Raw genomic sequence first — 26,159 nt, forward strand, 5'->3', positions numbered from 1 at the left:
CAGGGCTTTGTCTCCTTCCTTTGTAGAATTCCATGCCCTGCCTTAGGTCTGTTAAGGTATGCATCTATTATGCTCAATTGAATTCAAATCTTACTGTATTCCTCATAGTTTTTGGTTTGTTATTATAGTAGCTATTATCATTTAGGATGGAATTTCCTTCTTTTTCTTCCTTATTGTTCTTTTCAGCTAGTTTCAGAGAAGAAAATAGAAGTAGAAGTACACTTACTTTGCAATCTTAACTGTCTGCAAACCACTGGTTGTTAAACTGCTTAAAAAAAATTCATTTATTTGACAGAGAGATCACAAGCAGGTAGAGAGGCAGAAGCAGGCTTCCCGCTGAGCGGAGAGCCCAATCTGGGGATCCCAGGACCCTGAGATCATGGCCCAAGCTGAAGACAGAGGCTTAACCCACTGAGCCACCCAGGCACCTCTTTTAAGTTGTTTCTAACACAGTGTGTTAAGTCCACCCCCAGAGCTTCTGATTTAATGGGTCCAACGTGGGGCCCTAGAGTTTGCATTTCTAACTAGTTCCCAGGAGATGCTGATGCTGCAAGACCATGGATCAAACTTCCAGAATTGCAGGTGTAAGCTACTTATTTAATAGTAGAGTCTCCTCTGGGCTTACCTTAATAAGAGACAGATTTGAGTCCCAAGTCATGAATGTCATGTTAGGTGAATTTTTCTAAATTATTTATGTAAAAATGGAAATAGATATATGTTTGGTGGCTGCATAAAGACGTCTGAATATTCAGTAAAAATGTTTACAGCTAGTGATTCAGTGGGGACAGTTTTGTTCATTATTTTCCCCTAAAATATCCATTCAATTTTACTGAACATTAGGCTAGCTCATTTTCCAGTTGGCCTTAAGTTTTCTAAGTGTAATTAAGGTATGACCTTAAGTGTCACATTATACATAAACAGACATTTCTTGGCCCTGAATTTCTATCCATAGTTTTTAGCTCTGAACTACTCAGTAGATATCTGAAATATTGAACTGATCTTTACCATGTAGGTAAAAAATTCTACCTGAATGTTTTTTACTCTGGCCATTATATTTTTAGTTTGACATTTTGGTGGCTTTTTCAACTCTATTTCAACCTCCCCTCCTTTCCTGGTATAGGACAGAGATTGGCCTAGTAAATGCCACGTTCATGTGGCAAAATGCCCAAACACATTGGAAACTTGATGATTCAGGATCATCTGGAGGATACTATAGGTTTGATAGACATAAAAAATATTTTCATTATATATTAAAAATGAAACCTTTGTAGTTGTAATAAACCTTATAGCCTTGGGTAAATGACTCATTTAAAACTTGAAAACTCAGAAGGAACATCTGGGGTAATAATTTACTGTTTTATTTGTGGCCTACGGTTATCTTTCTCAATGGTGTCATTTTTGCTGCCTACAAATTATAAGCTGTTATACGGACAGTGTTCAAACATGAACCTACACCGGGAGCTGAAGGATGGTTCTAGCATTTGTTAGTATATACCTGTCTGGTCTGTAATAATGGGAAGATTTGATGACTGGAAAATAATATAATTTCCAAAACAACTGTAATGTTGTCAGTTAGAAAAGGGCAGAGTGTGTCCTTAATTTCAGCAGAGGTTCCAGAATATTTTATTGAGTTTAAACTGAGTTCAGAGCCATGTGCCTGGGAAAGCTATTTGAAGATAAGCATAGTTGTCAGAAGAGCCAAAAGAGCAAGGATGTTGTAGCACTTTCACATGTGTTTCCCTTACTTATAACCCTTATCTAATAGACGCATCCATGACTATGCATATAATTGTTAAGTTGTTTATAGGAATACTCATTAAGATCAATAAGAAAAGAAAAATTATGAGTAAAGTTAGGAAGGTTGCTTTAAAAATCAGCCAAAACAAATAAAAACAAAATATTGTTTAAATAACAAGATGACAACTGTTCTTCCAAAATATTGTTCTTGTGAAACCCGACTCATGGATTTTGAGGTAGTCTGGAGTGTGAACGCCACTGTGTTTCAAGCCGTGGACTTTTCCCAACCCTAGCCAGCCATCACACTGTCCATCACTAAAATAGAAAAGACTCTTTTCTCTCTTATTCAGTGAAAAGCTGCTATTGTACTCAATCAGATTGGGGGCTGAAAGTGTTATGTTATTCATACCATCTTCAACTGCAGATCATTCTTGGTATATCATTCCAACAGTGTGTTCTTTGCATTTTCAGGGAAGGCTATATAGACTTTCCAGAGCATGGACACAGAATTTCTCCTGGTACCTAGGTGAAGCCTGGGCCTAGAGATCTGTCTGCTCTATGTTCCCATCTGCATATTTTATCAGTTGTACTATTATTTAATAGAAATCTATTTATTTTTTCCATTTGAAATGCAATACTGCTACTACTAATAATAGCAACTGTCAGTCTTAGTTTTTAAAATCTTTAGCTTTCATAATAATTTTTGCAGTACAGGTCCTAATATGAAAAAATGGACTTACTCAGAGTTCCAGAGAAGGCCCTGGTATGATTTTTCAAATACCCCAATCCAAGTTTATATGCTAGAGATTGAGCCCACATAAACCCACCAGACAGAAAGCTGTCCACGGTCTAAGTGGCCAGTTTTGTCCTAGTAAACTGACTGAGAGCTTAGGATAAGAACATCTGACCTCATAAAGGGACTGACCAGTTGAAAAAGTCTACTGTCCTTACAAATCTCAGAGATTTGACCAGGGAAGTAGAAAGCGGATTTAGCTTGGCATGTGAAGCTGCCGATTGAAAACATTTCAAGTATGCAACCTAGACTTGTTTTTTTCCCCCCCAAAAAGGACTAATATGGAAATCTAGGCTCATAGAGACCCTTCCGGAAGTTCCTCACATTACTGTGAGTATCGTTCTTTTTCATAAGCTAAATGTTCATGCAGCTAAGGAATAAAGCATTCTAACTATGTGTTTGTTAAAGATTATGCCTTCATTGGAATTTTACAGCATCAGTGGGAACAATAATAACAAGAAAGAATTCATTGGATGAGAACAGGTAGGAGTTTGTGAGTGCTAAATCTAATAATCAACTGACTAGTCAAAAACTGGGACCAACTGGATATTCAAGACCTGAATGTCCATGCTATTATATTTAATTAACACAGTCATGAGTAAGTTATAAATTTTGACACCTTTATTATTAAAAATAGAGGAAAACCCACCAGAAGAAAGGAAATCAGAGAATTTCATTAAAGCCTCTCAAAATAGAAATATATAATCAGGTCCATGAACCCAGAATTAGTTTGTCTTTTACCAGATTCTTCTACTTTGTAGTATTTCTCACAGCAAGAAATTTTGGCAATAAGAACATCTGTGTGCAGTAAATAGACTTAGCATTTTCCCATAGAATTCAAGTTTTATGAAAAATAAATAAAAATAATGACAATAAAAACCCCAAGGGAACTGAGAAACATAAAAGAGTAATTGAATTCTTTTAATTCCTATGGCTAAAGTAGATGAGATTTAAAAAAAATATATTTTATATATTTATTTGAGAGAGAGAGAGAGATTGAGAGAATAAGTGGAAAGAGGGGCTGAGGGAGAAGCAGACTCCCTGCAGAGCTGGGAGCCTGACGCAGGACTAAATCCCAGGCCTCTGGGATCATGACTGGAGCCAAAGGCAGATGCTTAACTAACTGAGCCACCCAGGTGCCCAGTAAATGAGATTTTTAAATAAATGTCAGACTTGCTTTTTTTTTTTAATAGCTATAACAATTTTTATTGAATTATAATTGGCATACAATATTATGTTGGTTTCAGATACATAAGATATTGATTTGATATTTTGATACATTATGAAATGATTACTTCCAGAGGTCTCATTACCATTTGTCACCATACAAATTTATTACCATATTATTAGCTATGTTCCCTGTGCTGTACAGAATATCCCCATAACTTATTTACCTTCTAACTGGAAGTTTATACCTTTTAATCCCCTTTACCTATTTTGCCCATCTCCCCTCCTCCTCTTTGTCAGTCACCAGTTTGTTCTGAGTAAGTTTTTGATTTTTAGATTCCAGATACAACTAAAATAATAAAGTTTATGTGTTTCTTTGTTTGGCTTATTTCACTTAGCATAATATACTGTGTGTTTGTCCATGATGTCACAAATGGCAAGATTTTATTCTTTTCTATGGCTGAGTAATATGCCTCTGTGTGTGTGTGTGTGTGTGTGTATGCACATGCATGTGTACACATGTGTCTGTGTGTGTGTATTCATCTTTCAGTAGACACTGAGAACATTTATATCTTGGCTATTGTAAATAATGCTGTAGTGAACCCAGAGGTACATACAGATTTTTGAATTCGTGTTTTTATTTTCTTCAGACAAATACCAGAAGTAAAATTGCTAGATTGTATGGTAGTTTTCTCTTAACTTTTTGAGGAAGCTCCATACTGTTTTCCATGATGGCTACATCAATACATTTCCATCATCAGTGTATGAGGGTTCCCTTTTCTCCATATCCTTGCTTACACTTGTTATTTCTTGCCCTCTTGATAATAACCATTCTGATAAGTGTGAAGTGATATCTCACTGTGACTTTGATTTGCATATCTCTGATGCTGTTGAAAATCTTTTCACATGCCTGTTGGCCATCTGTATGTCATCTTTGGAATAGTGTCTGTTCAGGTCCTCCACATATATTTTATTGAGGTTTTTTTTTTTTTCTGTTATTGTCATTGAGTTGTATGAGTTCTTTATATTTTTTGGATGTTAACTCCTTATAAAATATATTGTTGGCAAGGATCTTCTATTTAGTAAGTTGCCTTTCATTTTGTTGATGGTTTCCTTTGCTGTGCAAATACTTTTAAGTTTGATGTGATCTCATTTGTTTAGTTTTGCTTTTGTTCCTCTTCCTTGGGAGATAGACCCAAAAATATATTGACAAGACCAATGTCAAAGAGCATACTACGTTTTCTTCTAACAGTTTAATGGCAGGTCTTACATTTAAGTCTTTAATCTATTTAGACTTTAAAAATTTTGTGTATAGAGTAAGAAAGGGTCCAGTTTCATTCTTTTGGACATACCCAGGTTTCCCAGGACCCTTTATTGAAGAGATTGTCTTTCCCCATTGAATATTCTTGCCTCCTTTATCATAGATTAATTGACCTTATAAGCATGCATGTATTTCTGGGCCTTCTATGCTTTTCCATTGATCTACATGTCTCTTTTTGTGCTTGTGCTATACTGTTTGATTACTATAGCTTTGTAATATGTCTTTAATTCTAGGATTGTGATACCTCCAACTTCATTCCTTCTCAAGATTGCTTTGGCTATTCAGGGTCTTGTGTGGTTCCATGCAAATTTTAGGATTCTTGTTCTAGTTCTGTGAAAAATGCCATTAGTATTTGGGTAGGGATTGCATTGACTCCATACACTGCTTTGAGTAGTATGGACATTTTAATAATATTAATTCTTCCAGTTTATGAGTATAGTACGTCTTTCATTTATTTGTGCCAACTTCAATTTCTGTCATTAACGTCTTATAGATTTTAATGTATAGGTCTTTCACCTCTGTGGTTAGATTTATTCCTAAGTATTTTATTCGTTTTGATGCAATTTTAAGTAGCATCAATTTCTTAATTTCTCTTTCTAGTAGTTTGTTATTAGTGTATAGAAATGCAACTGATGTGTATATTTAATTCGTATCCTGTAAATTTACTGAATTCATGTATTAGTCCTAACAGGTTTTGGTAGGAATCTTTAGGGTTTTCTCCACATACTATCATATCATCTGCACATCATGACAGTTGTACCTTTCCAACTGGACAGTTGTCCTTTCCAATTTGGATACCTTTTGTTTCTTTTTCTTGCCTAATTGCTCTGGTTAGAATTTTCAATATTATGCTGAGTAACAAAGGTTAAAGTGGACATCTTGGTCTTGTTTCTGATCTTAGAAGAAAAGCTTTAATTTTCTCACCAATGAATATGTTGTTAAGTACTGACTTTTTGTATATTGCCTTTATTATGTTTAGGTAGCTTTCATCTATACCTACTTTGTTGAGATTTTTTTTTAATCATAAATGAATGTTGAATTTTGTCAAATGCTTGTTCTCCGTACAGATGACTGTATGATTTTTATCCTTCATTTTGTTAATGTGATCTATCTTGTTGATGGATTTGCAAATATTAAACTGTCCTTGCATTCCTGAAATGAATACCACTTGGTCAAGTTGTATGATGCTCTTCATGTAACCTTGGATTTGGTTTGCTAATCTTCTGTTGAGGATTTTTGCATTATTTCATCAAGGATATTGACCTTTAATCCCCCCCCCTTTTTTAGTGTTTTTGTCTGATTTTGGTATCAGCATAATGTTGGGCTCAGTAAATGAGTATGAAAGTGTTCCTTACTCATGGATAAGAAAGATGTGGTCCATATACACTATGGAGTATTATGCCTCCATCAGAAAGGATGAATGCCCAACTTTTGTAGCAACATGAACAGGACTGGAAGAGATTATGCTGAGTGAAATAAGTCAAGCAGAGAGAGTCAATTATTATATGGTTTCACTTATTTGTGGAGCATAACAAATAGCATAGAGGACAAGGGGAGTGGAGAGGAGAAGGGAGTTGAGGGAAATTGGAGGGGGAGATGAACCATGAGAGACTATGGACTCTGAAAAACAATCTGAGGGTTTTGAAGGGGTGGGGGGTGAGAGGTTGTAGGAACCAGGTGGTGGGTATTAGAGAGGGCATGGATTGCATGGAGCCCTGGGTGTGGTGCAAAAACAATGAATACTGTTACACTGAAAAGAAATTAAAAAAAAATGTTCCTTACTCTAGAATTTTGGTTAATAATTTGAAGAGAATAGTTATTAACCCTTCTTTAAATGTTTGCTGAATTCACCTGTGAAGTCATCTGGACTTGGACTTTTGTTTGTTGGCAGTTTGTTGTTTAATTTTAAAGATTATTTATTTGGGATAAAGAGAGAGAGAGAGAGACAGAATGAGTAGGAATGAGGGAGAGAGAATCCCAAGCAGACTCCATGGTGAGCGTGGAGTCAGACATTGAGGTCAGTCCCACATCCTGAGATCACTGACCAGAGCCGAAACCACGAGCTGGATGCATAACTATGTCACTCAGGCATCCCTTGTTGGCAGTTTTTTTGATTACTGATTCTTTCATGAGTAGTAATTGGCCTATTCAGATTTCTATTTCTTCATGATTCAGTCTTGGAAGATTGTGTTTTTGGAATATTTTCATTTCTTCTAGGTCATCTAATTTGTTGGCATATAATTATTTATAGTATTCTCTTATGATTTTTTTCTTGTGATACCAATAGTAATTTTCCTCTTTCTGATTTTATTTATTTGGGTTCCTTTTTTTCTTGATGAGTCTGGATAAAGCTTGGTCAAGTTGTTTATTTTTCAAAGAATCAGCTCATAGTTTCAATGATCTTTTCCACTGTCTTTTTAGATTCCATTTCATTTATTTCTGTTCTGGTCTTTCTTACTTCCTTCCTTTTACTAATGTAAGGCTTTGTTTTTCTCTAGATCCTTTAAATATAAAGTTAAATTGCTTACTTGAGATTTTTGTTTCCTGAGATTTACCTGTGTTGCTGTGAATTTTCCTCTTAGAACTGCTTTTACTTCATCCCAAAGATTTTTGAAACTTTGTGTTTCCATTTTCATTTTTCTCAAGGTATTTTTTAAAATTTTCTCTTTAATTTCCTTATTGATTCATTGGTTCATTAATAGCATGTTATTTAGGTTCTTTGTGTTTTTTCTATTTCTCTTCTTTTAATTGATTTCTGTGTCATTCTTGTGGTCAAAAGATTTTTGTGAACTTATTGAAACTTGTTTTGTGGCATAGCGTGTGATCAATGCTGGAGAATGTTTCATGCACTGGAAAAGAATGTCTATTCTGCTGTTTTTGGATGGAATGTTCTTCTACCATTTTAATTATAATGTATCTCAGTGTGTTTGTCTTTGGGTTCATCTTATTTAGAATTCTCTGGGCTTCCTGGTCTTGGATGTCTGTTTCCTTTCCATATTAGGAAAGCTTTTGGCTATTATTACTTCAAGTCATTTTTCTTATCCTTTATCTCTCTTTTCTCTTTCTGGGACCCCTAAAATGCAAATGCTATTCTGCTTAATGATGTCCCAGGGGTCCCTTAAAATAGTCTCACTTATTTTAATTCCTTTTTTTTTTTTTTTTTTTTTTTTTAGTTTTGTTGCACTGTCTGGTTATTTTCTGTTGCCTTGTCTTCTAGCTTGCTGATTCTATTTAATACATTCTGACATTGAAACCCTTTTAGCTTATTTTTCAGTTTTGTTATAACTTCTGTATGGTTCTTTCTTATAATTTCTATCTTTGGGAAAGTTCACCCATTCTTCTCCCAAAACTGGTGGGCTTTATTATGACCATTATTCTGGTAGTTTGCTTATATTCCTCTGTCTCCTCATTTTGCTTCTCTTTCTGTGTTTGTCTATATGTGTTAGATTAATTAGCCACCTTCCTCTCTTGAAGAAGTGGTCTTGTATAGCAGTTGTAGTCTGTGACAGCAGTACAATCTCTCCTGTCCACCACTCTATGTTCACCCCTCATATGGCGGCATATACTTGCCAGTTATGATAGGGCCATGTCTGCTATATGTGGAGTTTTGGGCAAAGCACTTCTCAGGCCTGGTTATGGTTTGTCATTGTGGGTAGAACTGGGCTCAAGTTACTTGCCCATCTGGGTTGCAGCTCACTGTCTGTGCAGGTTGGATGGGGCTCATTTTCTGTATAGGTTGGGTGGTGCTCAGATTGTGTACCCAGTCTAGTTTTGAGATGACTGCTGTGTGGGGATAGCAGGGCTTGGGGTGTTCACCTGTCCTGGTTGTGGGATCTTCACTCGTTTTTGTCTTTCTATTGCCTGCAGTGGATGGGGCTCGGGATGCTTGCTTGTCCCAGTTGCAGTTCAGTCTCTGGGTGGGCTGGGTGGGACTTTGATCTTACTTGGCCCTATTGAGGGATAGGTGGGTTCATAACCCTTGGGACACTTGCCCATCCTGGCTATGTTGTGGGGTAGGGAGATCATGCCCTCTGGTGCTAGCAGGCTAGAAAGAGAGGACCAAACATGGTGCTCATGGGCTTGGTCACCAGCAACTTAGGATGAGAATGTAAAAATGGACTCCAATAGTGCTTTTTCACTGGATAAATTCCCTATAAGTCCCTACCTCTCTAGCAGTTGGTATAAAAATAGTAAGTGGGTCTTCCTTGCTTATGGTCTAGATGGTTTTCAATCTTGCATTTTACCTTGATCTCAGAGTGAGTGGGTTTTCTCTCAAACTCTTTAAGAGTGGGATGTTTATTCCCTCAAGTCCTAGGATTTTCCTGGTCTTAATCCCTATTGATTTGCAAAAATAAACATTTTGGGGGGATTCTCTTTCCAGTGCTGGCTCCCAGGGTCAGAGTGTCTGATATGTGGCACAATCCCTTCACTTCTCAAGGAAGAGTTCCATATTTTGGGGATTATTTCTGATTATAGGATCACCACCTCTGGGGTGAGAGCCTGGGGAGACTGTGTCTCTGCATCTCTTCTGTTGTGGGAATGCTATTTATCTAGTTCTCAGATCCTTTTCAGAGGAAAATTATTCTATAATTTTAACTTATAATTCTATAAGTTTCTCCTATCTTTCTAACCCTCCATCTTGAAACCCCTGCCTCCAGATATTCTAATATTCTCTGAATCCCCAGTGTTTACTATAAGTGATCTGGCAAAAGGGTAAGAACAGAGGCCCACTCTCTCTGCCCCCACAGCTGGCCTGGATTCTTCCATGTTGGCCCAAGGCATTTTGTACATAGAGCCCTGTTGGTGTTTACCACTCATATTATAGGTTCATCTCTCTCAGTATGCAGGAATATGTGGAGGTCAGAGACTGGATCTTAAATAACCTCATGGTGTCCTCTGCCTTCTCAATTACTTATTGTTACTAAGGAACTTTCACATTTCCTGATATTTCCTGTCATTTTCATTTTGGGGGAAGATGTGGGGAGCAAGAATTGTTAGGGCTAAGCAAGTAAAGTGGGGGAACAGAGGGGATGATCGTCTGCTTCTATTTGGTTCAGGGATTACTTGCAATTCCTATTGCAGGAGTGCCAAAGAACTGGCTATTTAAGAGAGTTTTGAAGATTCTGGCTGGCAGAAATTTCTTGGAACCCAGTTAGAAAGTGAGATGCAGAATTAGGTAGGAATGGTCTTGTACCTGCAGACAGAAAGCAGGGGGCCGCTCTCTTGGCAGGCATATTGGAGTTCTTAGAGTTAGCAGTGCCAGAAGTGGGGCTTCTCAGGCCTGGGGGTATACTTCCCAGGATATCATGCTATAGCTTTATGGAGTTGAACTTTCTCTTGAAATTCATGGAGGATTCTTGCTACATGGCTTCTAGCACAAAACCTCAGATGGACCAGCCAGCCATGTCCCTTTCTTTGCTGTGAGAAGTGAAATTTTGTGGGAACTGTGTTGAAGGCTGGACTTTTCTGATTATAGGAAGAAAAAAGAAAATATACAGTGGTGGTAGGGGATGTTAGGGCCAGTATTAGCCAGACTTGTTTCCATTTTGGAATAAGTGATGAAGAAACAAAAAGAGCCAGATAGTAATCTCTCCAGAGAACAACACTGAACTTTATGGAGTCACATGGGAAGAGAGTTAACTCCTGTCATCCCCTTCTCTCCTCTCTTCTCTCCTCTTCCGTTTTCCCTTCTTTTCTCCTCTCTTTCCCTTTTCCCTTCCTGTCCAGCCCTGTTTTCTCCTCTATTCTTCCTCTCAGGGTTTTGGTTTCTATGAAGCCTATGAGAGGGATAATAGAAAACAGTGGGTTATAACCCCTATAAACTTTAATTTAAACTGCTCCCATCAGTCAATATTTAACGAGGAAAATACAAATCACCAGAAGTATTTAAAATAGTAGGAATTTAATATGACGAATTGGTTGAAGATAAGATGGAAGATCTGAGAAGCTAAATAGGAGATAGAGTGGCAAGCCAGAGATTAGGAGCAAAATAGAAAGCAACAATAGGAGAAAAAAAGGGAGAGTTTTTTTTTAATGAGATATAACTGACATATAACATTGTATAAGTGTAAGGTATACATACAAGGGTTGATTTGATACATTTATGTATTATTGCAATATGATTTTTGCTGAATCCTGAGGGTTCCGGTCATGAAATGGAATTTAGAACTGCAACTGACTTTTCTTTCCATGAAGCCATGTGGGAGAAGCAGCCTGAGGCAGAAAAAGAGGTAGAAATGCCCAGGATTTTCCTTTTCTTCTGCTTTCCAATGTTCCCACAAGCTGCCTCTCCTTAGCTGAAGCCAGAGGGAGCTGAAAACTCAGGGAATGTAACCTGCAGGGGGCAGCACCTCCTTGTTACAGAAAGGTGCAGAGGAAAGGAGATGAATGGATTTGAGACCAACAGACCAAGGCTCAACACACTCCCTGCAGTAGTAGGCTTCTGGGTAATATGATGGAGGAAAGGTGTGTGTGTGTGTGTGTGTGTACGTGTGTGTGTACGTGTGTGCGTGTGTGCGTGTGTGCGTGTGTGTGTGTGTGTGTGTGTGTTGTAGGGTAGGGATGGGGGGTGGCGGATAGTCTGAAGTTGAGAGAAATTCTTAACTTTCTTGCCAGAAGAGTTGAAGTTTATGCTGGCTTGATAGTCGGTTTTCAGACCAAAGGATCATATTCAACAATGAATTTATTTCACAGACTTTAATAAAACATTAGATTTTGCCACAAGTTCAAATGAGCTAATCTAAGACTGTATTCCAAATGAGTAGTAACAGATAGAGGTTTGTTCTAATGTGTACAAGTAACCAAATAATTCAATCAAGTGGTGCTCAGTCTTCACACTGAAATAGTAATATTCATGTCTTACTATAGTTATCATGGAAGAATTAGACTTAGAGGAGGCATATACGTTTATTTTTATTTATTCATGATGTTGTCACCACAGATAGGCAAGCTCGTTTGGATAAAATACAAATTGGCCTAAAGGTTTAAGATAAAAATCAGCTATTTAAGGACTGAAATTTTTTAATTAACCTTTTTTTCCCTTTTTCATTTTTATGTGTCTCTTGCTTTTTCTGTTTTCAGCCAAGAGAGACAGTACTGAAATGTCATTAAAAAAATGTTGATTTTGCAATATTTCTCTGCCCTTGGGAACAGGAAATACCTAGAATTCTGCTAGTAAGATGGTTCTTATGAAATTTCTCTTGTAATTTTTATAATGAAGGGGATTAAATATGTTTGGATGAGTATGCAACATTGGGAACTCTGTCACTCTGATGCTCCAGACTCATTGACATTTTCCACAAATATTCCTTCTTCCATATGTTAGGGAATTACATTTAAGATCAAGTAATGAGTATAATTGAATCTGTGCTGGTTTTGGATTACATACTTCTTATGAATGTGAAATAGATTAAAGAGGGGACACTTGAGAAGTAACGTATTCCAACAATAATATCAACTGGTGTAAGGAAGAAGCTGAGCAAGTGACTTTTGTCAGCTTAAATTGGTGTTTTCTTCTCTTCAGAGGAGAGAAGTTAGGGTTAGCTAGTAAGTGACAGTTAACTTTCTGAAGGCCTCCCAGGCTACCTAGATAGCTTTTTGGGTTGCATGGTAAACTCCTAGTCACCTGAGCCATGGAACTGATTTAGCAATAAGTTCATAAACTAATGTCACTTAAGGCCAAAAATGGGAAAAAAAAATTCTGTTCTCTTATCTTCCTTGAATCATGAGAATTACCTCTCTTTTTAGTTGCTCTCAAGATCCAAGTCTTATGTTTACGTTAGGATAGCTGTAGATAATTTGATTGTCTTAGTCCACTTTTGAGAGAGAGAAGAAAACAGACTGTTTGTCACTGAGTGCCCACTATGTTCTAGCGGCTGTGTGAGTTGCTTGGCAGTGCTTAAGATGAGAAATGGGCATTAATGGATGATTGTCACAGCTGTAGGCTGTACTCTGTTACCAGTATTGGATGCAAATGATAGAGGGCCCCAGTTATGTCTTAGTGAAGTTAGAATGGACTTTGGAATCAGTTGCCTGTTTATCCTCAAATCCATTTCCTGTCCTTCCCCTGCTTCCCCCTCTGTATTATGGAGAAGGTGTCCTTGTTATTTCCCAAACTTTGCCATTCAGCTCCTCCCTAGGGGTGGCACTGGTAGGCACTGGCAAGAAATAGGAGGGATAGAGCAAGGGATAATCCAAAAGATACTTGTCTTCACCTCTCTCTGCTTCAGGGATATCTTTAATAGGGACTCTTTCTTCTGAAGCTTCAGCTCCTGCCAGACAGCTTGTTCTTCTATGGCCCCAACTCCCATTTTCCAAGCCTGCTAGGTTCCAGCTTCTGCATGTCTTCAGCCCCCGAGTTCTGGTGACATCACCACATCCCTTTACCCATCCAACTCTGGGGATAATTGCAGCCTCTTGTAGTTAGAAATTCCTGGTTGCCTCCCCTTCAGTGTTTTCTGTTTGGGCTCTTCTAATTATTCTGTAACAAATATTCCTAAGAAAACTCCCTCTATTAAATTACCAGGAACATGGGGTGCCTGGGTGGCTCAGTGGGTTAAAGCCTCTGCCTTTGGCTCAGGTCACAATCCCAGGGTCCTGGGATCGAGCCCCGCATCAAACTCTCTGCTCAGCAGGGAGCTTGCTTCCTCCTCTCTCTCTGCTTGCCTCTCCGCCTACTTGTGATCTCTGCCTGTCAAATAAATAAATAAAATCTTAAAAAAAAAAAAACAACCAATTACCAGGAACAGGAATTTGTCCTCTGGCTGTACCATGAATGATGCTGAATCTGAGAAATGTAAGTTAAAGTCTACTTTTGACCCATCATGAGCAATCTGCTTGGGCAAGTCATTTAAGTCTCTGAGGATGTTTTCTCATTCATTTTGTGGCGTTAATACGGACTTCCAAAATTGTAATAGAACTTAAATGAGATTTCTATCATGGCACCTAGCACAATGCAAGCATCCAATAAATCTTAGCTCTTAAGCCTATGATTTAAAAACCAGGACACTGCTCTCTAAACTATCTAATATAGAAAATCCTAGGGAAATAAAAGCATCATGATTATATGAGTAAAACATTCATTTAAGAGGGTGTGTGGGTTGTTGGAAAGGTCATGGAATACAAATTGGAGTTGTTTGGACATACTGTCTATGGAGAAGAGCAGATTATCTGGGAGCAAAAGACGAGACTAGGGTGTATTCCAGGGAAGGGGTCAACTGGGAGACAAAAATTGGCTAAAAGACCTGAAAGCGTGACTGTGGAACAAGAACAGTGGGTAGTAAGTAGTTACAAAAACTGAGGGCACGTAAGGATAGCTTCCGGCTGTGAGAACCATCCAGAGATTTATGCAAACCCAAAGTATCAGAGGAAAACACTCCCTTGTGTAAAAGAAAACGATGTTGCTTTTGCCTTATTGCAATACAGTTTTTGGTAATCTACGTTGAACATGACATCAGAGCTCTTCTATGATGTATTTGGTGATTGGAAATGGGTAGCTGCTTCAAGCAGAAAGAGCCTATAAACTTACCCCAGTTTATAGAACCATATTTAAAAAAAAAAAAGTCATCAAAGCTTAATTGATCTTGATAATGTTCTTAACCTCCTTTCTCTGACTGGAAAGTTATATAGGGAAGCATAGTTTGTTAATGAGGTAGACATGAGATTGATGATATAATGGATCCACATATCTAAGGTTGTAATGGAAAAATAGTTTGGTTAACTTTAGTAAATGTGTTTAGAGTATGACATAGGCTTGGAAGATAGTAGGTGCTCAATTAGTGCTTGTTCAATTAAATGTGTATTAAATAAAAATATTGGCAACACAAAACGACACATTTCCCAAAAGTTTAACAAGGCAATCACAAAGGAATAACACACTGCATTTTGAAATAATGAATGTGAAACTGTAAAATGTGATACAAATGTAAGATGTTATTCTAAAAGAATCCTGTGTAACATAGCAAGAGTTGTTGGTATTAAATCATGAATCATAATTTTAGTCTTGTGAAGTAGGGAGTGTCAGGTATTTGTATCTCTGATTTATATCTCAGTAAATCATGGTAGAATGTAGTGGGCCTGGAAAACAAATCTAGAGCAAACTTGGAATGCAGGCAACCTAATTTAAAGGTATTGTGACAGACTTTGTTATCTACACAGTAAGATGCATGGTTTGAATCTTGCTCTTTAGGGGGCTTGCGCATTTCCTGGTCACTGAGAGCAAGAGGATCTCCCTGGCTCTGCCCCAAGTTGGCTTACAATATCTTCTGGCTAAATTTATCCTTGGGCTAAATCTGGTACAAAGGAGACTGCACAAGCAGTTGCTTTCAGTCCAGTGCTTCACAAGAGAAACTGTTCTTTGTGTAGAGAGACAGATAGTACTTAATTCTTCCAGCTATCATAGGGGAGAGACATTATTGGGGGTTATGGGAGGAAACTTCTTTCCCTATAGGAATCACCATGAAGGTACACTCTCACACTCTTCAAGAACATTGAAAATACTTAGAAATAAAAGCTAGGGATAAGGACTTGGAAACTTGTAGTTAGAAAAAAAATTGCAAAGGTTCAGTCTTATTTACACTGTGGATGAAGTTCATAGCATTTTGTTAACAATCACTTCAAAGTCTTCCTTTAATTGAACTTAGTCTTTCTCATGGGAACCTTCTGCTAGTTCTCCTTACCAATATTCTCCTTTTCAATATTTCATATAAACTTTCTTTCATAATAGGGGTTATTTAGGATGCTGCCTAGATACAGCTGTTATTTTATGTCAGGGAAAACAACACAGAGTCCTAAGTGAAAACAGAATAGCATTCCTTTCAAATATACCAATATGCTGGGGCTTTTACTCTCAATAAGACTGCCCTGAAAAATAAATACAGTTTCAAATAACCACTCTGAATATCCTAAAATGCTCTGAGACATTTTGGCACCATCGATAGAAAATTAATTTGTGGTTTATTCAAATTACTCGGTATGAAGAGAAAATAGCTCTGTAAATGAATGGAAACCAATTTCTTAATGTTTCTCATTCGCCTAATTGTTTTCCCAAGGAATAAATAATAAACAATCAAATAAAGAGTTCATGAAAGGTACAAGACATGGTCATGGCCACAGGGTTTCCTTCCATGCTTTCATAGTTTTTACAGGTGTGAACCAATCACATCCATTACTATCGACATTAACAAAAAAAAGATTCACCCATTTCCAATTGTTTTTGTTTCTCCTCTTTATTATTATGTTCTTCTACTCCCCCTTTTACTTTTCTTCCTCCTTCCTCAGCTCTCCTTCTCTGCCTTCTCTTTTTCAACAAGAGTCTTTATTAAGCATTTTCTAGGCATAAAGATACTGTGGTTCAAAGGCTATACACAATGCATTGAAAGAATAAGATGAGTTTTAGAAATTAGAGTTCTTTGAAGAGCCTTTGGGGCGGAGGGATAGTGGAAGAATGTTCAAGAAACAGTGAGTCCATCAATATGGCTGGAATGAAAAGAAATAGTGAAAATAATGTGGGGAAGGTAAGTGGGGGCCAAATTGTAAAAGCCCTTGAATGCCAGGTTCAGATTTCATTCTGTAAGAAATAGAGAACTGTTAATGGTTAAATATGAACATATGCTAAAGAGTGATTTTGGAAAACAAGCATATTAGTGAAAGTGCAGATTTAGCTGGTGGAAGAGAACCAACAATTACAATGGCTTAAAGAAGATTAAATTTTATTTCTTAGTCTATTGACAGGCTAGGCTTAAAACAATCTTTACTGGTAGGTTGAATTCACAGAGTGAGAGCTCCATGACCCTTCTATCCTGCTGCTTCACCATCCCTAAAACTAGTCCTAGGTACAGTCCACATGATCCATGACAGCTTTCCTCCACTTCCCCCAGTCTGCTGCAGAAAACAGGAGTGGAGAGGCCAGGCATCCAGCTAAAATTCAGAGGTTCTATTAGTGTAAAAAAGAATACTAGGGGAGAAGTGTCCAACCTGGCAGGCAGCAGTATGCAGAATATACTAGAAGAGGGTATCTAGCTTTACCTTTTTAAATTCCCCACTATCCTAGCATCAGCTTAGTTATCTGGAGTTCTGAAATGCGTGTTTCTTGATCCCTTAGGGGAAAATTAGACCTTTCTTTGGGGAGATTCTCCCGCTAAAGAGATGCGCAATGGTGCGTGGAAGAAATAGCAAACTAAGTATGAAGAGAAATACTTAGTAATAAGTCTCAACTTATTATTCATAAGCTGGGTGACTTTAGGCAGATTGCCTAATTTTATTTATTCAATTTTATTTATTCAATTTTATTGTCTATATATGAGGTTATAAATGCTACCTCTTCTCTTCACAGTGTTTGTCATAAGAATTAAAAAACAGGATATTATTGCTTTGCAATTATTATCAGATATAGATATCTGTGTGTATATATGAGATAATTAGATGGATAGTTGAAAAGGGATAAGATAATATCAGAGAACAAACATGAACATGGCTATGATTATGACTATGATCTTTATTCATTTCTTTATCTCCAGTGCCTTATGGCAGACCCTACCCATGTTAGTTGGGTTTGTTCCTTAAATTGTAGGTTTTACTTTAGAACATCACATCCAAATGCTTTTAGGGAAATTATTTATATTTATCAACTCTCTAGAGAAGACTACATTGTAGAGAATGAAGGTGTGGTTTAATATAAAGCTTTGGTGGTTTCTTATTTTATTGGGAAGACATCTAAAATATGTGTCAATATTTTGAAAATATGTAACAGTGGTATTTTATCATTCTTTCTCTTTTTATTTTTTTCATCATGATAAGTGTGCTCTTAACCCCCACCCCCTATTTCCCTCACTACCCCCCACTACCTCCCCTCTAGTAATCATCAGTTTGTTCTCTATAATTGAGTGTGTTTCTTGGTTTGTCTCTTTTTTTCCTTTTGCTTATTTGCTTTATTTCTTAAATTTCACATGTGAGTGAATCATTTGGTACTTATCTTTCTCTGTCTGACTTTTTTCACTTAACATTGTACTCTCTAGCTCATCTATGTTGTTGCAAATGGCAAGATTTCATTCTTTTTTATGTCTGAATAATATTCCGTGTGTGTGTGTGTGTACCATGTCTTCTCTATCCATTCATCTATTAACAGACACTTGGGCTGCTTTGACAGTTTGCGTAACCCAAATAATACTGCAGTGAACATAGGGGTACATGTATCACTTTGAATTAGTGTTTTTGAGCTTTGGGGGTAAATACCCAGTAGTGCAATTACTGGGCCTTAGGGTGGTTCGATTTTTAGTTTTTTGAGGAACTTCCATACTCTTTTCCACAGTGGCTATACCAATAAGCATTCCCAATAGCAGAGCAAGAGGATTCCTTTTTTATCCACATTCTCGTCAACACTTGTTTCTTAGTTCTTTTTTTTTTTTCTTTTTAATTTTAACTATTCTGACAGGTATGAGGTGATATCTCATTGTTGTTTTGATTTCTATTTCCATGATGATGAGTGATGTTGAACATCTTTCATATGTCTAGTGACTACCTTTATGTCTTCTTTGGAGAAATGTCTATTCATGTCTTCTGCCCATTTTAAATTAGATTATTTGTTTTTTGGGGATTGAGTTGTATCACTTCTTTATATATTTTGGATACAAACCCCTTATTAGATATGTCATTTACAAATGTCTTCTCCCATTCAGTAGGCTGGTTGCCTTTTAATATTGTTGATTATTTCCTATGCTGTGGAGAAACCTTTATTTTTGAGGTAGTCCCTATACTTTATTTTTGCTTTTGTTTCCCTTGTCTCAGAAGACATATTAGAAAAATATTGCTACAGCCAGTGTCAGAAAGATTACTACCAGTGCTTTCTTCAAGGGTTTTTATGGTTTCAGGTCTCACATTTAGGTGTTTAATCCATTTTGAGTTTATTTTTTGTATTCTGTTTTAAACCATCTTTTCCTGAAGCCCTCCTGTAAGATTAAACCGTAATTCTCCCCCCACCCCTTGGAATGAGTCTCTAAAATGACTTTTTTAAAAAAATATTTTATTTATTTGACAGATAGAGAGAAATCACAAATAGGCAGAGAGGCAGGCAGAGAGAGAGAGAGGAGGAAGCAGGCTCCCCACAGAGCAGAGAGCCCAACATGGGGCTTCATCCCAGGATCATGACCTGAGCAGAAGGCAGAGGCTTTAACCCACTGAGCCATTCAGGCGCCCCTCTAAAATGACTTTTTAAGTCCACAGTAATAGACTGGTTTTGAAACTATTTTTTTTTTAAAGAAAAGAATTTTTTAAATTTACAGTTCTCCCTCACTATAAATATAAAAAAACAAGCTTTGCATACTTGTTGCTGTTGTTGTTGTTTTACAAAGAGACCATGCATGTGCAATAGTGGGGTAGGGGGGAGGTGGTGGTGGTGGGAGGGGCAGAGGGTCAGGGAGAGATAGAATCTTAAGGAGGCTCCTTTCAGCATGAAGCCTAAAGCAGGGCTCAATCTCACAACCCTAAGGTCATGACCTTTGGTGAAAGTAAATGTCAGACACTTAACCAAATGAGCCACCCAGGTGCTTCCATAGAGTTTTATTATAAGTCATTTTATAGAAATGCAGGAGTCTATTGTAAGGAAAGTCCCCATTAGGGTACTTAGGTTTTGTTTTTGGTTTTGTTTTATTTTCCCATGGTGACTGGGAAACAGGAGGAAGACAAAAAAAGTCAGGTGTTATTGTCCTAGTTTAATTCTTTTGGAGAAAAATCCCAAGAACTAGAAGAGAGAAGCAGAAATTTGTAGATAATTTTGGGAAACTCCCTGTGCAAAGGCCTTACTCCTTATTTCTAGACAATACTGAAGCCAGTCCCTTAGAGAATTTATTTCTTTCTACAAATGCCGAAGCATTATGGTTCCATCCAGGAAGCATTTTAAAATAGTTCTATGTCAAGGCAGATAGGCTAGACCTGATGTGCTGGTAACCTGTAGGTTTGGTATGGTCTTTAGGGGATCTAAGTACTTCTGTACACTTTGGGTAGGAGACACCTAAGCGTTGAATCAGGACAAGAAATCAGCAAAAGTTGCTAAACTGATGCCACACCAGGGATCAATTTAATCTCAACAGATATCAAGGAAGCATTCCTAGGGGCAAGACTATATACTAGAGAGGGAAGAAAAGAGCAAGAAGGATATGGAAGCCTCTCCTGTACCCAGATGCCATTTTCAAAAGGTAGAGGTGGGTTGATGGAACCCCTAAAGAAGTAAGAAACTTAAAGTTTACTGAATTAACCCAAGGAAATCATTTAGTTTTGAAGAGTAGGGGTTTTTCTCCTTGCCTTAATAGGTGTTCTATAGAAAGATAAGTTATAGGTAATAGCAAAAGGTGTAGGATACATCTGAGTTGTTGCAAACACATTTCAGCCCTACCACAAGGTCTTAAAATATCCAGTACTATCCCAAAGTAAACATTGACATTCATTGGTGTTTAAAGTATATGCTATTTTGGTCAGTGGTTACATGGTAAGATATTCTCTTTTATAAAAAAGAAGCCATTGATTCCAAAACTTTCATAACTTCTGAATTTCTTCATGACTAGGTGATAGGGTGGAGAAATTTAAACCCTTCTAGAGAAATCTATCTGGCCCCCATGAGCACTTGTCAAAGAACTTGGAATTTCCAGGGGTGATCATTGAGCATCCTGTAAAAGGCATAAGAAGGAGGGAGAAAACGCCTATTGCCAATCAAAGGTAGGAGGCCAAGCCAGGGAACCCGCTCCATTTGCTTTTGTGCCTGCTGTTTGGCTTGGCAAAGGTAGGCTCCTTTGCAGGAGGGAAATGGTTTCTATGTTGGTCTGCAGACTAAGAGGATGTGGAGTCAGTTGTTCTGATTTTAAAAGTTTGATTCATTTCCCTGGGACCTCCCCAAACACACTGACATTTTTACAAGAATGAAATGAAGGCAGTGATGACAAAGAAGACATTATAACTGCCTCCTAAATTGCCAGTTAGTATAATATTTATTTGTTAATGCTTCTGAAATGGTTTGTGAAGAAGAAAAACTCTAAATCAGTTATCTAATCTATCTTCCTGGTGGTGCGGGACTACCACCTATTATTTGTTAAGGGTTAGTTAACAGATTTTAAAATTTCTAAGTTATGAGGGAAAATAATTCCATAGATTCCAAGGGAGATACTTTGAAGAAAATGTCACTGCTGGGCAGTCTTATCCTAAAATTAAATGTATTTGTCAATGAGCTTTCATGGTCTAAGGAGAAAATCAAGGAACAGGCACTTAGAATGTAAAAAGTTTTTTGGTATTTGGTCATTCATATATCAGAGGGTTATCCAATGTCATCATTGTGCCAAGTGTTGGGCTACATGTTGAGAATGTAAAAGTTTGCTATCTAACTGGGGTAATGAATCTAAATGATTCATTAGAGTTAAGGAAGTGCTAAGAGAGGGACTTAGAGAGCCATAAAGGAACATGAACAGTGAGGACTGGGGAGCAGATTTGGGGGATCAGAGAAGGCTTAATGGAGAAGGTGTTATTTGTGAGAATCTTTTATACAAAGCCACACAAAATCACTTCTATAATATAGCAGGTACTTTGATGAATAGGCAATTTTGGCAGTTTTCTTAAAAACTAAAGAATTATCCAACAGGAGGGAATTTCTTTAGTATGTGCCTTAAGACCACCTGAAGTGAGGAGCTCAAACCATTGTTTAAAGGTTTTTTAAAATTTATTTTGATTTTTTTTTTTTTAAAGTAAGATCACCTCTACCATGTTGCATTGTGATAGATGACTTGGGAATGATCATTATGAAAACCAGGATCTGTTGAAGCAAAAGTGGGAAGAAAAATAGAGTTTGTCAAAGGTGTTTTCTAACAACTTCACCTTGGGCCCTTTCTTTCTTGCCCCACTTCTCTTCTTTCATTTGACCATTGTGATGGACACCTAAGGGTCTCCCATTCTTCCTTCTCCCCTTGCTGGGTAGGAAACCATTGATGTTGTAACCTGCATGACTACAAAATCCTAGTCATGATATTATTTAAACTCTAAAAACTGATAAATGAACCCTATTACTTAAAATTTTCATGTATATGAGCAAGTTCTCTATTTTTATTCCCATATTTTATTCAAGTGTAGACTTGAGTGATGAGTGGAAAGGAAAAGGGAATGACAGGAAAAAAACTATATGTATATGTATATATATATGTATATGTATATGTATAGCACATGTTTATAATATAGACATATGTATATGTATGTATATGTCTGTTATATCACACAACATGCTATTGTATTAAATGATGTTGATTATGTTGCCAAGAATCATAGATAAAGCCTGGAAAATTTTAATTCAACTTTTTAATTATCTTCTCTTTGTATCTGGCACTATTATTTCCTCCCCAGAATATGTGAACCTCTTAGCTTCTGAATTGATTGTCTTTAGCCATTTAATTGATTGAACTCTACAAAACCAGAGTAAACTGATTCTGGGATGATTTCCTATCAGTACTTAGTGCTTGCCTCTTTTAGAGAAGGCAAGTGATTGTTATGGTTGAGATTTTGATGGTTTTTAATTTCCTTACCAGGCAGTTCTATGTGTTTCTGTTGCTCAGTTATATCCCCATAAATTTTCCTTTGCTATTTAAGTTTATTATCTTAATTGTATGCAGCCTATTATATAATTAAAGACAATTATTGTTCATCTTAATTCCCCACTGATTATCCTGGGAATTATTACTATGTTTGTCAACACTGAGCCCACCATACAGTATAAGCTTTTTATTACCTTTCCAAATATTCATTTTTCTCTTTAATTTCACCAAAACTCTAAAAGGTTTCCACTATATCAAAAACAATCTTGCCTTACTTAACATTATATTTGTGTATTACTTTCATTTCAGTTGCCTATGATTTCTTATAAATGTCAAGTGTAAGAAACAATGTAAAAAATTTAATATGTCTGCAACTCATAAAATCTTAAAATCTAATTTTCAGTTTGACACAAAATTCAAAAACAACCCAAACTGTTCAAATGCAACTTCTTGGAAACATTACCAAATTGATTCCAAATATTCTTTTGTAGTTACTGATCCTATTTCCTTCTGCATATTTGTTAATCCCTCCCATTTTTTTCAGAGTTTCAGAAAAATGAAACTTCAAACAAGTATCACATGATTACTGAAAAATATACTCATTAGATTGGATAAGACCTTCAGTTATTTCATACTTATACTCATTGCATTTAAAAATCTCCTTTATATACATTCTTTATAAGAGATAATCTGGGGTGGCTCAGTGGGTATAAGAGATAATCTGAATGCTTTCTTTTAAGGAAAGGAAATTACTAACTTTAAAAACCAATATATTCCATATTTGAGCAGGTGTGTCAGAAATTTTTTCCTACCAGGACTTGTCCTGTTGGTCTTAGTTCTGTAGTTTCCTTGAAGTTATAAACCCTTTGGAGTTATCTTGAGTAAGTCTGGTTCTTCAATCACTGTAGAATAATATATGTAATAAATACACACACACACACACACACACACACACACACACACACACACATAAAAATAAATATATAGTAAAAGTAGTGGCTTAATTACCTATAGAGCTAGTATGAAGGTTAAAAGACAACAGCCATAAAAATAACTGACTACAATCATTAGCTAAAAGATAAACACAAAATGACAAGTGTCTGGCTGTTCAGTTGGGAGAGCAGGCAACCCTTGCTCTTGGGGTTGTAAGTTTGAGCCCCATGTTAGGTGTAGAGATTACTTTAAAATAAAATCTTGTAAAAAAAGATAAAAAGAAATAAAATGTGACATCAAAAACATTAACATAGGGGAAATAAAAGTATAGATCCTTAGAATATATTTGAATTTAAGCTGTTATCAACTTAAAATATAATGCTATAGCTAGAAGTTGTTATTTATAATCCTCATGGAACCAATAAGCAACAATCTGTGGTAAATATATGAAAGATAATGAGGACGCATACCACTAAAGGAAGCCAGTCATCAGACCACAAAGAAAGGGGGCAAGAGATGAAGAAAGGAACAAAGGAGCTACAAAATAGTGAGAAAACCATTAACAATATGTCAATAAATACATACCTATTGATAATTAATTTAAATGTCAAAATATTCCATAATCAAAAGACACAGAGGGTCTGAATGGATAAAAATCAAAACAAAACAAAACCCAAATAGGAGCTGTCCATAGGCTGCCTACAAGAGGTTTCAGATTTAAGGACATACACTGACTGAAAGTAAAGGGATGTAAAAACATATACAATGAAAATGGAAACAAAAAGAAAGCCTAGATAATTATTATATCAGACAAATAGTTTCAAAACAGACTGCAATATGAAACAGAGAAGAACATTACAGATTAAAGATAGAACATTTGTATATATTTATGCACCCAATATAGGAGCACCTAAAAATATAGTGCAAATAAAGACAGACCTAAAGGGAGAAATTGACAGTAACAAAATAATTAGGGATTATAACACCCAACTTACATCAATGGGTAGATCATCCAGACAGACATATAGAAGGAAACATCAGCTTTAAATGACATGTTAGATCTGAAAGACAAAGCAGATATATCCAGAATATTCCATCCAAAAGCAAGAGAATACACATCCTTCTCAAGTGTGCATGGAGCATTCTCCAGGATAGATTACATGTTAGGCCACAGAACAGTTCTTAACCAATTTAAGAAGATCCAATTCATATCAAGCATGTTTTCTGACTAAAATGCTATGAAATTAGAAATAAATTTTAAAAAGAGAACTAAAAATTCACAAGTATGTGTAGACCAACATGCTATTGAACAACTAACGGATCAATGAAAAATCAAAAATGAAATAAAGAAAAATCTCTTGAGACGAAAATGGAAAAACAACATACCAAAAAAAAGTGGGATGCAGCAAAAGCAGTTCTTAAGAGGGAAGTTGAGAGGAAAAATGACTTCTCAAGAAACATGAAGAGTCTCAAATAAGCAACTAAACTTATACGTCAAGGAACTGGAAAATATGAACAAACAAGGCCTGAAGTTAATAGAAAAAGTTAATTACAAAGAATAGAACAGAAAAAAAGAAAATAGAGAATAATAGAAAAGCTCCATGTAACTAAGACCTGGTTCTTTGAATAGGTAAAATTGATGAATATTAGCTAGACTCATTAAGAAAAAAAAAGACAGACCTCAAATAAAATCAGAAATGAGACAGTAGGTATACTGATAATGCAGAAACACAAAAGTATTTTTTTTTTGCATTTTATGGATACTATGAACAATTATATGACAACAAACTGGGCAACCTAGAATAAAAATGGACAAATTCCCGAAACATACAACCTTCCAAAACTGAATCATAAAGAAATGGAAAATCTGAATACATTGCTTACTAGTAAAGAAGATTGAATCAAATTTAATTAAAAAAATCGATCCTACAAATGAAAGTCCAGAACAGATAGCTTCATTGGTGAATTCTACCAAACTTCCAAAGAAGAATTAATGCCAATCCTTCAATTTTTACAAAAAACAGAAGAAGAGAGGACACTTCCAAAGTCATTTCATGATACCAATGGTACCATGATACCAAAACCATGCAAGGATACCACAAGAAAATAAAATTACAGGACAATATCCTGAATATAGATATAAACATTCTCAAACAGCAAATCAAATTCAATATATTAACAGGATCATGAGCCATGACCAAGTGGAATTTAATTTAGGGATGTAAGAATGGTTCAACATCTGCAAATCAGTCAACATGATACCTCACATGAACAAAATGAAAGGTAAAAATCATATGATCATCTCAATAGATGTAGAAAAAGCATTTCACAAAATTCAACATCACTTGTGATGAAAACTCTCAACAAAGTGGGTAGAGAGGGAATATACCTCAACATAATAAAGGCCATATACGACAGAGAAACAGCTAACATATTCATTGGTGAGAAGATGAAAGCTTATTTGTATGGAACCACAAAGACTCTGAATAACCAAAGCAATCTTTTTTTTTTTTAATTTTTTTTTAATTTTATTTATTTATTTGACAGAGAGAGATGACAAGCAGGCAGAGAGAGAGGAGGAAGCAGGCTCCCCGCTGAGCAGAGAGCCCGATGTGGGTCTCGATCCCAGGACCCTGAGATCATGACCTGA

This window comes from Mustela erminea, chromosome 1, assembly GCF_009829155.1.
Source record: "Mustela erminea isolate mMusErm1 chromosome 1, mMusErm1.Pri, whole genome shotgun sequence".
Lineage (NCBI taxonomy): Eukaryota > Metazoa > Chordata > Mammalia > Carnivora > Mustelidae > Mustela > Mustela erminea.